Here is a 15,377-nt window from a genome sequence, read left to right on the forward strand (position 1 = left end):
TCTACCTTTATGTCTTAGTTCTGCATCATTTTTCATCTTTCTCCTGTAATAAGTATCTGGAAGGACAAAATTCTTCCCAAAATATAGCCTAGACTAAATTGAATACAAATGAGTGATATCCACTAAACAGAAAAACAATACATAATTATATAGTTTACCTTGTCATTTTTAATAGAAATTTATAACATAAATTTGTACAGAAACAATCTTGTGTTTAATTTCTTTTGCTAAATCATGTATGCCTGTACTTAAAGAATTTCTTATCTTTGATAAACCATATGAAATACAAAACTCATATTTTGATTTTATATTACCTGGCTTACTGTGTTTTAGTGCAATAAGCACTATTTTTCTGTAATGAAATATACATGCCTTTGTTTATTTGAAGAATTAACTTCCTTCCAAAAACCAATTAAGGATGTGTCTATCCCATCCTTAATCTTCCCTAACAAACTCACTGATAAAAAACTATCATTGCCAAATTCCACTGTCAGAAAAAAAGGCCTCCTCCCTCAATCAGTTGATAAAAATGATATGTAAATATTCATCTTATATATGTACACACTTTTTTTCATTGATATAGTCTTGAGGCAACTAACTAGTAATACCAATATAGTTTAGAGGAAAATAAGGAAAAAAAATCCCAAAACAGATAAATGCAGAATGTATAAGGAGGTGCACTTTATAAAGCTGCACCAAGGGAAAGTTGTCAGGAAATTCAGAGACTCTAGGCATTGGAAACACTGGTTATGGCTATGTAAGTGAAAGGAGCAACAATTATAAATCAGGAAAGGGTAAGTAATTGGTATGTTGAATTGGTAATTGCTCCATTGAATGTCAATGACTAATGTTTTATTTACACAGAATTTTCCGCATCTATGGAGATTATCATGTAATTTTTATCTTTATACTATTAATGTAATGTATCACATGATTCTTATATGTTGATGTAATCTTGTATCCCAGGGTTAAATCCCACCTGAACATGGTGTAAGATCCTTTCTTTAAAAGTCATTTTTAAAAATTTTTCAATTAAAGTCAACATACAATATTATATTAATTTGAGGTGTACACTTCAGTGATGAGACATTATATAGTTTAGTAAGTGATCATCCAGATAAATCTCATACCACCTGACACTATACATAGTTATTAGAATATTATTGACTATATTGCTAATGCTGTACACTGCCATAACTATTCTGTAACAACCAATTTGTACTTCTTAATTCCCTTCACCTTTTTCAACCACTTCTGATGTGTTCTTGAATTTGGTTTGACTATATTTTGTTGAGAATTTTTTCATCTATATGCATCAAGGATATTGGTCTATAGTTTTTATTGTCCCTGGCTTTGGTATCAAGGAAAATATTTCTTTTATTTTCTTGACTGTGGCTCTATTGCTCAAGTTTATGGTCTCTTTCTTGCCCATAGACCCTGACTTATTTTCTGCACACAATCCCTATCTATCTACTAGAGCTTGCTTTTGCCACTGCCCTCAGGAATGTGCACAAGAAACTAACCACAGGGTGGAAGGAAGTGTGGGTTCAGTAATCAAAGCACTGGAAATGCCTGCAGGCCAGTTGGAAGAGTCCTCAGGTGAGGTTTTCCCAGCAGCTTGTGGGAAGGCTTTTGGCTGGAGTTCTGAGTGCATTCAGCAGGAACTGTATCTCTTTAGTGTCCCCTGATATTCCTATCTACCTCTTTCTGGAGCTTCTACTCTCTCTCTCTCTCTCTCTCTCTCTCTCTCTCACACACACACACACACACACACACATACACACACACACAGTCATAGAGATCTCAGCTCTCTCTCTCTCTCTCTCTCTCTCTCTCTCTCTCTCTCACACACACACACACACACACACACACACACACACGCAGTCATAGAGATCTCAGCTCAATACTCAAGGTACTGCAGAAGAGGAATGGGTTTCTCCAGCAATGTCCTGAACAGCTGGGGAAATTGGGCACTTACTCACTAGACTCCCTTTCTTGTTGCCAGAGAGCTCACTGTAGGTGAGTTCAGCCCCAGGCTGTGTCACCTGGGAGCGGGAGGTACTGGCAAAGTTTCTCTTGTCCTCTCCAAAATGTCTTAACTCATTTTGTTTTGGTTTGATTTCCGCGCGCGCGCGTGCGTGCGTGTGTGTGTGTGTGTGTGTGTGTGTGTGTGTGTGTGTGTGTGTTTTCTCCAAACACAGTGCTGAAATCCTTCTCAGGAAACCTGGACTTCTACAAAGGCTTTTTATCTGTGCGTGTCTGCCCAAATCAGCATTCTCCCCAACCACCGCCAAGAGGGCCTGAAGCTGGCTCAAAGGCTCCTGCCATTTCCATAGCCCACGCTGAGGTCTATGTGCCTATAATCAGATGCACAGGTAGATGAGACTTCTCCCAGGTCCCTTGGTGTATGGTACTAAGTCCCACAACTACCACATAGGCACTTGTGTTTTTATTTTAGTTTTTAAAAGTAGGGACAAAAAAAGGATGCCTTATGCCACCATGATGCAAATTTCTTGATAAGAATGACTGAGGTTGGAACTGTGGAGCAGCGATGATCAGGGTTGTGTTTGACACATTAGAGTGTTAATGATGAGAACTTGTAAAGAGCTAAGACAGCAGAATAATACAGATTCCTTTGTATGTTTTTTACTTTGCTTAATGCTTAGAGAATTTTTTGTTACTGATATGAAGAAATCTTTACCTATTATCTGTCTTCATTTATAGATAGATGGATAGATGGATGGATAGATAGATAGATAGATAGATAGATAGATAGATAGATAGATAGATAGATAGATGACAGAGAAATAAGTATGTCTTCCAAGGTTCCAAACACTCTAGGCAAGATGATCCCTTCCATGGCCTGACATTCCCTGTTTCCCTGTTGTGAACTAAAGTTTATTCCCCAGTATTCATATATTGAATACCTAAACCCTTAGGGAGATAGGTCTTTTAGGAAGTAATTAAGGTTAAAAGAGGTCATAAGGTTGGGACTCTAGCTCAATGGTAGTAATATCCTTATACAGAGATAAAGAGACACAACGAGTATGTGAACCGGCCATGTGAGGACACAGTGAGAAGGTAGTCATCAGAAAATCCAAGAGGGAACCTCACCAGAACCAACCCTAGTGGCACATTGATCTTAAACTCCCAGTCTCCAGAACTGTACAAAAATACATTTTTTTTTTCTAATCACCTAATCTGTGATATTTCGTTAGGCAGCCCAAGCAGACCAGCGCACTCTCCAAACCAGGATTGAAGGGAAACCTACATTTTTCCTTAGTTCCTGGTGAGGTGACCATGCACTCATTCCATACACCTCACCCAATATTCCCTTTAATCATTACCAACATCTCAAAGGTGACTGCTCATTAACTGATGAAACACCTGCTCCATAGAGATCTCAGGACCATTGAATACTGTGCTACTTCTGCGTTTACCTCATTCTCTTTCAAATGTCAAAGTCTCTCATTCCGATTTTCAATTGAAATATAATAATTAATGACTATTAAGTGATTTGAGACCTCTGGAATCATTACAATATTTTTAAATTTTATCTCCACATCATGGCATCTACTTTTTTTTAAGAATCCAAAGTAACAGTAAAAACTAGTGAGTTTTGGGTGGCAGGTAGAAAAAATAAATTCATATATTTCATATCTTGACTACAGAGTAAATATGGTAACAGATTACCTTATATATCTGATCCATTCTTTTATATACCTTCAGTCTGAAAGAGAGGCTATAGGATATAATAGTTTTTAAAATGATCTGCCCTGTATTTTTTAATTGAAATCTCACTCTCATTTACCTTGGAGAACATGTATTTGTTTTCCTTTCCTTGGATAATCTTTTGTCTGTTATCTGTAAGCTTATATCCAATACCTTCCACTCCTCCTTCTTAATGTTGACAATCCTGCCTCTTTAAAGCTATTTTTTTGTATATAATCCTGCCTGGATTGATAATAATTTCATGGCTCCTTAATTTCAAATAATTAACTACATATCTACCAATATAACTATTGAATCTGCTACTATAAAAATTGTATTTAGCATTAACATTCATTAATCTATATGAATAAACTCTTTACTGTTCATTATATTCCCTTTTATTCAATGTTTCTTGTTATTTATTCATATTTGTAACAAGGTTAGACTCTTGTTTAGAATATGACTAATGTGGTGGTATAATTTACACTCTGCAATGTAGTTTATGTGTCCAATACACTATATATTATTTATTGCTTAGTTAAAGGCATTGGATTATTTCCAATTTATTACTCCTATGAGCCAACAGAATATATGAAGTCACTGATACATGCAATTAGAATAACATCAATATTATTGAAAACTTAACCAGACAGAAGCATAAGTTTAACTGAGTAACAGAAAAATGACATTATGTGTCAGGTGCAGAAGACTTCTGCTTGAATTCTCTCAGTGGTAATTGTTGATAAAACAGATGGCAATTTGAGATCTGCATGCATCCAAAGTTGCTGAATGAAAAAATCCAAAGAGAATATTCTCATCAGCCAAGTTAAACAGAAATAATAGAAGAAATGGCAGGCATGAAGTGGTATTCTGAATTGGATGCTACATTCACATTCTGGTAAAAAGCCTTATATTGTGGCAGTCCAACTGTAAACACATTTTGGAAGCATAGATTCTTGAGATGTCCCATTTCATGTACACTCTTTAAAGGAACAGGTACACAGATTCTCTAACAAGTAGGAAACAAAATTTCTAGAGTAGTAATGAACACCAGCAATATATATATATATATAACATTAAAAACAAATACAATTTTAAATATACTTGCTGAAATCAATCAATATGAAAGACAGAAATACTTCCTACAAAAAAACAGTAAATTCATTTTCAAAGACCTAAAAAACAATGAGAGTAATGGAATTGAATTTTTAAAAGTTAGAAATTGAATTAAAGTAAATAGAAAAACCAACAATGCTTGAAATTTGAAAATCAAACACTCATGCATGTGCATATACACATACAAAAATAACTCCAAAAATGCATAAAATGTATCTACTTTTTAAATATATGTGTTCTGTGTAAAACATTTTAATGCCCAAGGAAATAATTTTAGTTTTATAGTGTACACCATTTAGATAAATATACATTAACACAAATTAAAAAACTAAAAATAGTTCATGTGCAAAAGTCATTGAGCACTACAGTAAGGTTATTTGTTAGTAATATGTAATATTGTCTTTGCATTCCTTAAAATATTTCTATTTGAATAGAAACATAACCCAAGATTAAAGATCACAGTATCAAAAAATTCCTTAGAATAACTAGTTTTACTTTATTCTGCCATATTACTAATCTTTTACTTTAGTAAAAATAAGTCCAGATGCTTTATTTTATATCTCAGATCATTAAAACCAAAATATAACGTATGTTTAAAATGCAGTGGGCTCTCATAAAAACTATCCAGGGGGCACAATTTGAAGTTAATTGTATCACATACTAACTTTGTGATAATGAGCACATTTTAAAAAATATGTCATAGTTTTTATATCTTTAAAATGGTGATAAAGTATTCATCCTACCAACTTCCTTGTTAGTATTAAGTTAAATTATTCCTTTAAAGGACTATAAATTGGAAAGCTGTATTCAAACCTATGTTATGATTAATATAATCTTGTAAAAGGAAAGGGTGAATATATTTATATAAATTTCTTCAATAAGTATAATTCGTAAAAAGGAACATTAATCAGATTCATTCTATCAGATTCTAGCAGCTGTTGTAAATGAATGACTTATTGCCAATAAAAAAAATAACTACATAAATAGTGAATGTAGTTCAAAATTTTCATAAAACTTTCTTCAAAAATTTTAGAAGTTGCAAATTCATTAGTATAACTTGCAGAGATCCATCGCCAGGTGGTCTCTGCCTTCTGCTGCATCCCCACCCTCCATCCATATTATGAGCACTCATCGAATCTAGCCATAGTGAACATTTTTTTGTAGATTTTCAAAAGTGCCATGCTCTTTCTCCATTCTGAGAATTATCCATGTGATCCTTTTCCCTCCTTCTAAAATATAAATCTATTCCTAAGTCCTCAAGGTAATGCAAAAGCTTGACAGTGTCCAGTCCAATTACTTCAATATTCTATTTATTTCTCCATGTGCATCTCTGCCCTTCTCTTTATACTCTCTGCTTCAGAGTTTAGTTGCTCTCCACTGATGATGCAAGTATTGTCTTTGCTGCTCCCTGATATTTACAACCATTGTTTGTTCTTTCCAGAATAATTTTGCCTCCCATTTAATGGGTAACTCTTAAATATGCATAGACTAAATTGTTGACCAGAAAATAGTAGTGTATTTCCCATATTGAGGAGATTTTTATGTAGGATAGACAAAAAAAAAAAGACAGTATCTGTTAAAGTTTTAAATAGTACACATTGTATAGAAATGATGCAATAACACCTTTATTAGTAGAAAAAATACACCCTAAAGTAATGATAATGAGTATAGATAGTAAATACATAAACCAGTAAGATAGTCATTTGTTATTATAAAATATTATGTACTGCTATACTACTATATGACTGGCAGCACAGTAGGTTTGTTTATACCATCATCACCACAAAGACTTGGTAATACCTTGCAATACAACATTATGACTGCTATGTCATTATTAAGTGATAGGAAATTGTCAGCTCCATTATAATCTCATGAGACCACTCTCTATATGTGGTCATGTAGTCTGTTGTTGACCAAAACAGCATTATGTAGTATATGATTGTATATAGATTCAACAAAATTTAAATAAAAATACTAATAAGTTATTTTGTGCATAATAACAAACTGATTCTATAGTTTTTGTGGAAGGACAAAAGATTCAAAATAACTAACATAATATTGAAGGACAAAAACAAAGTTTGGGTACCTACACTATCCAACTTCATGATTAATATAAAGGTACAATAACCAAGACAGTGTGTTACTACCTGAAGAGATAAATAGATCAATGGAACAAAATAGCCCAGAAATAAACTCACGTAAATATAGTCAACTGACCTTTGACAAAATAACAAAGACACCTACAATAGAGCAAAGAGTGTACCACTACACAACCATGAGGTATCACTACACACTTATTAGCGTGGTGGGAACTCGGAACACTGTCAACACCAAATGCTGGTGAGGATGTGTAGCAACAGGAACTCTCAGTTATTACAGATGAAAATGCAAAATGGTACAGGTTCTTTGGAAGACCATTTGCTAGTTTCTTTTAAAACTAAACATACTCTTACCATACAATCCAGTTTTTGCTCTCTTTGGTATTTACCCAAAAGAGTTGAGAATTTATATCCGCACAAAAACTTGCACACAGATGTTAATAGAAGCTTTATTTATAATTGCCAAAACCTGAGCAATCAAGATGTCCTTCAGTAGGTGGAAGAATAAAGTGAACTATGATAAATTCAGGCAATAGAATATTATTCAGTGCATACACACACAAATAAAAAGAAATGTAGGAACCTTAAATGCACATTACCAAGTGAAAGAAGCCAATCTAAGAAGGCTACATCCTGCATGATTTCAACTATATGACATTCAGGAAAAGGCAAAACTACTGATAAAGTTAAAAGCTCAGAAAATTCAGTGGTCTCCATGGACTTGGGTGGGCAGAAAGATGAACTGGCAAAGCAAAAAGGATTTTTATGGTAATTAAAATACAGTATATGATACTGAAATAATGGGCACATGTCATTGCACATATGTCCAAACCCATAGAATGCACAACACCAAGAGTGATTCTCAATTTAAATTATGAACTTTGGGTGTGTCAGTGTAGGCTCATCAATTGCAGCAAATGTATCCCACTGGAGAGAATATTGATAATGAGCAAGACTATGCATTTGTGGAGGCGAAGATTATAGAGAAATCTCACCATTTTTCTATGAACCTAAACCTGCTCTAAAAATAGTTTTAATAAAAACAAAAGAAAAAAAAACAAGTTATCTACTGGAATAAAATATTTGCAAGTCATGTGTCTAACAAAGGTCTTATTGCCTTAATATATAAAGAACTCTATAAAAATTGCAGTCATAAAAAATCAAAAACAAAAGAATAGAAAAGACAAGAAATAACCTTTTAATGAAGAGGACATATAGATGACAAACAATTTAAAAGATGCTCAACAACATTCACCACTAGAAAAATATAATTAAAACTATGACAAGATACTATTACATGCCTATTAAGAGTTGATGGTTTTAGAAATTCTGATAGTACCAACTGCTGGTGAGAAGTACCTGGATCACGCTCACATTGCTGGTGTAAATGCAAAATAATACAGCCATTCTAGACATTGATTTGGTAATTTCTTAAAAAGTTAAGTATACACATACCATATGACCCACCATCTCTCTCCTAGCAAGCTACTGCAGGGCAATAAAATTTATTTTTTGAAATCCTGCACCTGAATGTTTATAAAAAGTTGCATTTAAAATAGCCCCAAATGGAAACAACCCAAATTCACTCATCCTTTAGTAGGTGAATGAACTAGCAAACTGCTCTATCCAGATGTGGAATTCTACTCAGAAAATAAAACGAACTATTGGTATTTATAACAACTTGGATGATCTCAAGGGCATTATGCTGAGTGAGAGACTCCAATCTTAAAAGGTTACATGGTGTATAACTCAATCTATGTGACATTCTCAAAAAGACATCATTAGGGACAGAGAGCAGATCAATGAGTGCCAGGGATTGAGGGCAGCAGAGGCTATGTCTGTAAAGGGGTAGCTTGAGGAATTTCTTGGAGTGATATAACTGTTCTATGCCCTGATTATGATGGTGGGTATACAAAATTATACATGTAATACGTTCATAGGATGACATGCAAAGAGGCAGTAACTTTTACCTTATGCAAAATATACATACAAAGACACTGGGGATCACAGACAGTGAATAATTTAAACTCTTTATTTATAACCAAACTAGGGCCGTGATAGTATAAATCAGTTGAGTTGCCTAAACTTATACAATCATATAAAAGTAAAACTTAGACTCCCTTTAAAGTTCTCATTGACCATAAATGCTGGAAAATGCATGAGGCTTCCTGAAGCTGGATCAAATTATATTTTCCCTGTACTATATTATTTAGGTTAACTGTTTTTCACTATTCAACTATCTATCAAATAATTATTTTAAAATGATTTTTGTAAATGGTATGTCCTCTGGTAATCTTTAAGTTAGAAAATAAATTAAAATTACCTTGAGTGATATTTTTCTTCTACCTTGGCATTGCAACTATCACCAGAAGTATACTATCAGATTTTTCAACTAGTTTTATAACAATAAGCAGTGAAAAAAGACCCTTTCCATGAAGTTCTGATTGATCATAAATGCTAGAACAATCTAGGGAGAGTAGAAGAATGAGACCATTGGAAATACCTCAACATCTCTAGAATTTGCCAAATGCTGAGTCAAAGATTCATGAGGGAAGAAATCATTTGCTTCCTGCTCATGATTTGAGTCTTCTGCTCACTCAGCCATTTCGAAGAAGGAATTGCGACAGCTAGAGCCACAGAGCAGTTGGAAGTCACAGTTTATCTTTGGGTGGTTAAAAATCAATTGTAGTGAAAAGGAAACAAGGACAAATAGAAAAGACTGCCCTGGCCAAATAGCAACAACAAATAACAGTTTTAAAGTGTTGTTGGCAAATAAAGAAAAAAATACTCACAAGAGACAGGACTACTAAAAAGCAGCAATAGATATAGTTAAAGTAAAAACAAATGAACATTAAAAGATTTAATTATATCTCAATAGCAACTATCCTGGCAGGCCTCAGGGAAGAGCCAGAACAAAAATGCATGCTCAGAAAAGCTTGGATTTAGAAGATCAAGTTTTACAAGAAAGTAAATCTGAACTTTTTAATCAAAATATATGAGCACCTATAAGTTAAAGAAAAACATGCAGCAAGCTAAATTAACAATTTATTTATATTATGACTGAGAGCTACTCAGAAACCTCATGTGCTTGTCCTCTAATATGCCAACAAAATTAAAATAAAAAATAACAATAGGAATTGTTATATTTCATTTGCCATTTTCAAAAAATGTGCCTCACACATAATAGGTATTTACAAAGGTGTTTATAGAAACTTATTTTTGGTGTGTAATACATGTTCTGCTTTTGCATTGCACAGAATTAAGAATGCTAACTTAAATGACACTTCTTTTTCAGGTAATATGTAGCACTAAGTTCTAAAAAACAATAAAAGTGGTATATAAACGATTTAAAATATTCTGAAAATTATTTAGGAAAATTCACGATAGTTAGAAATTCCTAAACCAACATTTAGTTGAAGACAGAAATTTAGAAGGATAAGCAGAACACTGTAACCTCTTTTGTACTGAAAGCATTTGCAACCCAAATAATAAGATCTTAAATTTAATGATGACGGGAGGTACAAAAGGTTGAAAACAGAGTCAAGAGAGAATAATAGGGAATGCCTCCTCCATTAACTTGGGACTCCAAAGGACTCTCATGTTAAGAGGAATTAGAAATAAAGTCATATTTATTCCTGAGATAGGCTTGCAGAGCTTATGAAAGACACCAGGCACCACACTGAAGAACACTGAATCCCAAGCAGATACACAAATGGAGAGGAATGAGGGAAGGAGGCAGAGAGGGAGAAGGACGGAGATAGACAAAGGGAGGGAGAGAGGGAAGAAGGAAGCAATAAATTCTCACTTACTGGTAGACACGTCAAAGAGAAACTGCAAGATAACAAAGATAAACAGAAGATATAGAAATCAGCCAGAGAATGAAGAAAATTAATTTTCATGGAGTAACAGACACTAATAAATTGAATATAGCAATAGGAAAAAATAATACTATATTTTCATTAATTTGAACTGAATGTCAGGATCTCAGGGATTCATGATTTGTGTAACATTAGAAACCAATCAAGGAAAATCAACCCATTGACAAATTAAAGGAAAAAAAAATGACAAGATCATTTTAATAATTACAGAAAGAGAATTTGGCAAAATTATTTCTTGATTTTTTTCTGGTGAATAATGAATTTTTATTTTATAATCCACCTTTATGTACTTCAATAAGAATTATATTTTGCACTAAATAAATAACTAGGTATACCTGGGTTGATGTTCTGGTTTGCAATTCACTATCTGTACTATTGGAATAACAGCAAACTCCTACATATGGCTTAATATATATGGCAGCTCTCTTAGAAACTTCCAATATGTTAATTAATCTTCTTCTAAAATATGAGATAAGTAAATATATTTTACCCTGTTTACAGATAAAAGACCTGAGTTATTGAAAGTTTAAGTACTTGCCACATTTTACAGAATAAGTGGTGAAGCTTAGATGTGATACATACTCATGCTACACAGGAGCTCTTAGCATGGTACTGCCTAAATCATCTTTCTGATCAGTAAATGAGATATTATTCTCTAGAATTATTTTAGAGAATTAAATAAAATAACATTAGTAAAGCATATAGCATGCAGTCTAACCAATATAATAACCACAAAATTAGTCAGCACTGGAAATATACAGAAGAATCACTGGCCTCAACATGATATTGATTTTCAGTATTTGCCTTCTAGTTGAAATTCCAGGTTAATATGCATGATGTGATTAGAAAATAAAATAGGTACCACTTTTGGCTCAAATGGATGACAGTCATAGATCATAACAGTCATATTAAATTTTTTAAATAAATGTATGCCTACTTTCCTATTCAGTTTACACAATATTTTATATTGCTCTTTTTTTTTTTCACCCATTGCTTTCTACTTCATATTTCTAACTATACAGCAATCCCCCTTTATCCATGGGGAGTATGTTATTCCAAGACCCCAGTAGATGCCTGAAACTTCAGATAGTACTGACCCGACATATTCTATATTTTTTCCTATACACAGCATACATATGATAAAGTTTAATTTATAAATCAGGCAAGTAAGAGATTACCAACAATGATTAATAATTAATAAAACAGTCAACCTCCTGTGGTCCCTCCCCTTCCCCGGCTAGCCAGTCCCCATTGGGCCGGATCGCCAGCCAGGCCAAGGAACCCCACCCATGCACGAATTCATGCACCAGGCCTCTAGTCTATAATAATAAAAATGTAATATGCTAATTAGACCGGACATCATTCCAGATGAAGCCCCTGTGGCAGGGGCCAAGGCAGAGGCAGCAGAGGAGGCAGAGGCGGCCACTGCTGCAGCAGGGGCCAAGCCCCTTGCATGAATTTCATGCATCGGGTCTCTAGTCCTATCTAATAAAAGAGTAACATGCAAATTAACCATCACTCCAACACACAAGATGGCTGCCCCCATGTGGACACAAGATGGCCGCCACAAGATGGCCAGCAGGGGAGGGCAGTTGGGAGGGACCAGGCCTGCAAGGGAGGGCAGTTGTGGGTGATCAGGCCTGCAGGGGAGGTCAGTTGGGAGGGTCCAGGCCTAAAAGGGAGGGCAGTTGGGGGCGATCAAGCCTGCAGAGGAGGGCAGTTAGGGGTGACCAGGCTGGCAGAGGAGGGAAGTTGGTGGCACCCGGGCCTGCAGGGGAGGGCAGTTGAGTGGGACCAGGCCTGCAGGGGAGGGCAATTAGGGGTGACCAGGCCTGCAGGGGAGAGCAGTTAGGGGCAATCAGGCTGGCAGGGGAGTGGTTAGGGGGTGATCAAGCTGGCAGGCAGAAGCAGTTAGGGGCAATCAGGAAGGCAGGCAGGAGAGCAGTTGGGAGCCAGCAGTCCAGGATTGTGAGAGGGATGCCCGACTGCATGTTTAGGCCCGATCCTAAACGGGCAGTCAGACATCCCTCGAGGGGTCCCAGATTGGAGAGGATGCAGGCTGGGCTGAGGGACACATACTCCCTCGTGCACGGGAGTGTATATATAAAGATACTTGATATTTTGTGTATAATTTAAAGCTCTTTAACATTCTAAATGTGAGCTGGGACAATATCTGATCAAAGTTGGAACTTTCAATGACTTCTAGAGTGATTACCTATAAATAATAATTAGTAACTATATAGTGATAGACTAAAAAATGAATCCACTAAGACTAGCACAGGAAGAAAACCAAGACTGGGCCTTTAACTGATATTTTAAAACTTTAGCTAGGAAGCAAAAAACAAGTCTTTGCTGTTTTTGATCAGCATTATTGTGCCAACATTTCCATGAAGACACTGTAGGAGATTTGAATTCCAGCCATAACAGGTAGACTGTAAACAGACTTCCAAATTTTAAAAAATATATCAGTCTTATGTTCTTTTAAACTGATATAAGTTCATGTTGTGTCTTTATATAGAATATGATATTAATGGCCTATTTTGGTATCATTAATGGAAAGAAAAAGATGCATATACAACATGTTTTGAATATTGAAGACTAAACCACATGGAAACTATACTTTAGTGTAAATCAAATGGATTGGAGCTCCTTAAGCATTTTCATATTCATTTTAAAGATGCCTAACTGCAGTCTTTAAGGCAATGATGCACCTGCTAATGTCACATTGAGTACCATATGCACATGCAAGCTCTTTCTTTAGGGTTCTCTTCTAAAATTGGTAATATTCTACTCTAGAGATAGGAAATTCTAAGAGAAAAAAACAAGAATAAGACATTTCCATTATTGAAAGCAGATGTGCTTTTCTTTTTCTCTTTATTGATTAAGGTATTACATATGTGTACTTATCCCCCCATTGCCCCCCCTCCTCCCCCCACTCATGCCCTCACCCCCCTGGTGTCTGTGTCCATTGGTTAGGCTTATATGCATGCATACAAATCCTTTGGTTGATCTTTCCCCCTTACCCCCACCCTCCCCTACCTTCCCTCTGAGGTTTGATGGTCTGATCGATGCTTCTCTGTCTCTGGATCTGTTTTTGTTCATCATGAAGCATAGTACCCTGCATCTTTTATAAAAAAATAAAAAATTAAAATTGCTGTTTGAAACTCCCTGCTATTGTTATATAGTCCCTAGTCCTGTAAACTCTGTCATTATAAACTCTGTCACTTTAAGACAGTCTGCTATTATGTAAAATGACCTTGTTTTTTAGTTCAAATTATAGAAAAAGATAAACTTAACTGACCTTGCAAGCTAGCCATCTAATGTAATAGATTAAAATAGACTAATACTGGTAATAATTCCAAGTACTAACTCATTATGTATTCAAGGTTATAAATTAACTGTAACAATAACCTACACAGAGGTCTTTGTGAACCCTGCAAACAAAGACACTCAGAGGGTATAAATACGAGACACTTCCTCTATGTCAGGGCTCAGAGATTCAGAAAAAGACACCTCCCTCTGGGCTACACGCAATCAACGACTCCTAACTGATGGGCTCATTAAGGCGTCTTGTATCTCATTCGATGATTTACAATACAACAATCAGTTTATGTTGTTCATTATATTCCACAAATGAGTGAGATCATGTGATATTTATCTTTCTCTGACTGGCTTATTTCGCTTAGCATAATGCTCTCCAGTTCCATCCACGCTGTTGCAAATGGTAAGAGTTCCTTCTTTTTTACCGCGGCGTAGAATTCCATTGTGTAGATGCATGTGCTTTTCAAAGACAGTTTCTTTCTCGTCATGCCCATGGCTGTGTGATTAAATAAAATCTGAGCTATGTTAAGGGAAGGGAAATGTACACATTACGGACACCAAACTTGTTTTTAGCTAACGAGTTAATCTCAGACAGGTACAGTATTAGGCCTCAGTAGTCTTTCTATGGAAAGCTACAGAACAATCTCCAGGAACTGGGAGTGTAGTTAAACTCTGAGGATGAAACCAACATATATCAATATGTAATGAAAACTTTAATGATTTGCTGAAGTAAAACACCTAATGAAAGGTTACACTGTTTAAGAATGAGGAACCCTAAGAAATAATCAAGTTCAACGCAGATAGTTTTACAAGCCTCCATAATAAATAAACCAAGACACTTCATGCTTTGAAGGACCAGAGAACTTGAAATTATAAAACAATTAAGATCAATAATTGATTTCACAAATAAGTTGAGACTTCACAAATGCATGATAATTCACCGAGTAAACTACCTGGAAAAAGTTCCAGGGGAAAGTAGATATTTATTTTTATATTCATGTTGCACAATATAGTTGTTTGTTTTTTTGAAAACCTAAACCATGTTTTACTCAGAACCATGCTTATGGAATTTAATTAATCCAAATAAATTTAATTTAGTTAATCATAAATTCTGAGTTCAAAGTTGTGAAGATCTTCTTATTCTCAGACTTGAATCAGATTTTATGAAGTAGGTATTTTAGCCAATGCCACATACTAAGACAGAAATTGTAATAATTATTATTTAAGATAATAATAATAAAGAAATTCTTTA

The sequence above is a fragment of the Plecotus auritus genome (assembly GCF_963455305.1).
Source record: "Plecotus auritus genome assembly, chromosome: 3".
Lineage (NCBI taxonomy): Eukaryota > Metazoa > Chordata > Mammalia > Chiroptera > Vespertilionidae > Plecotus > Plecotus auritus.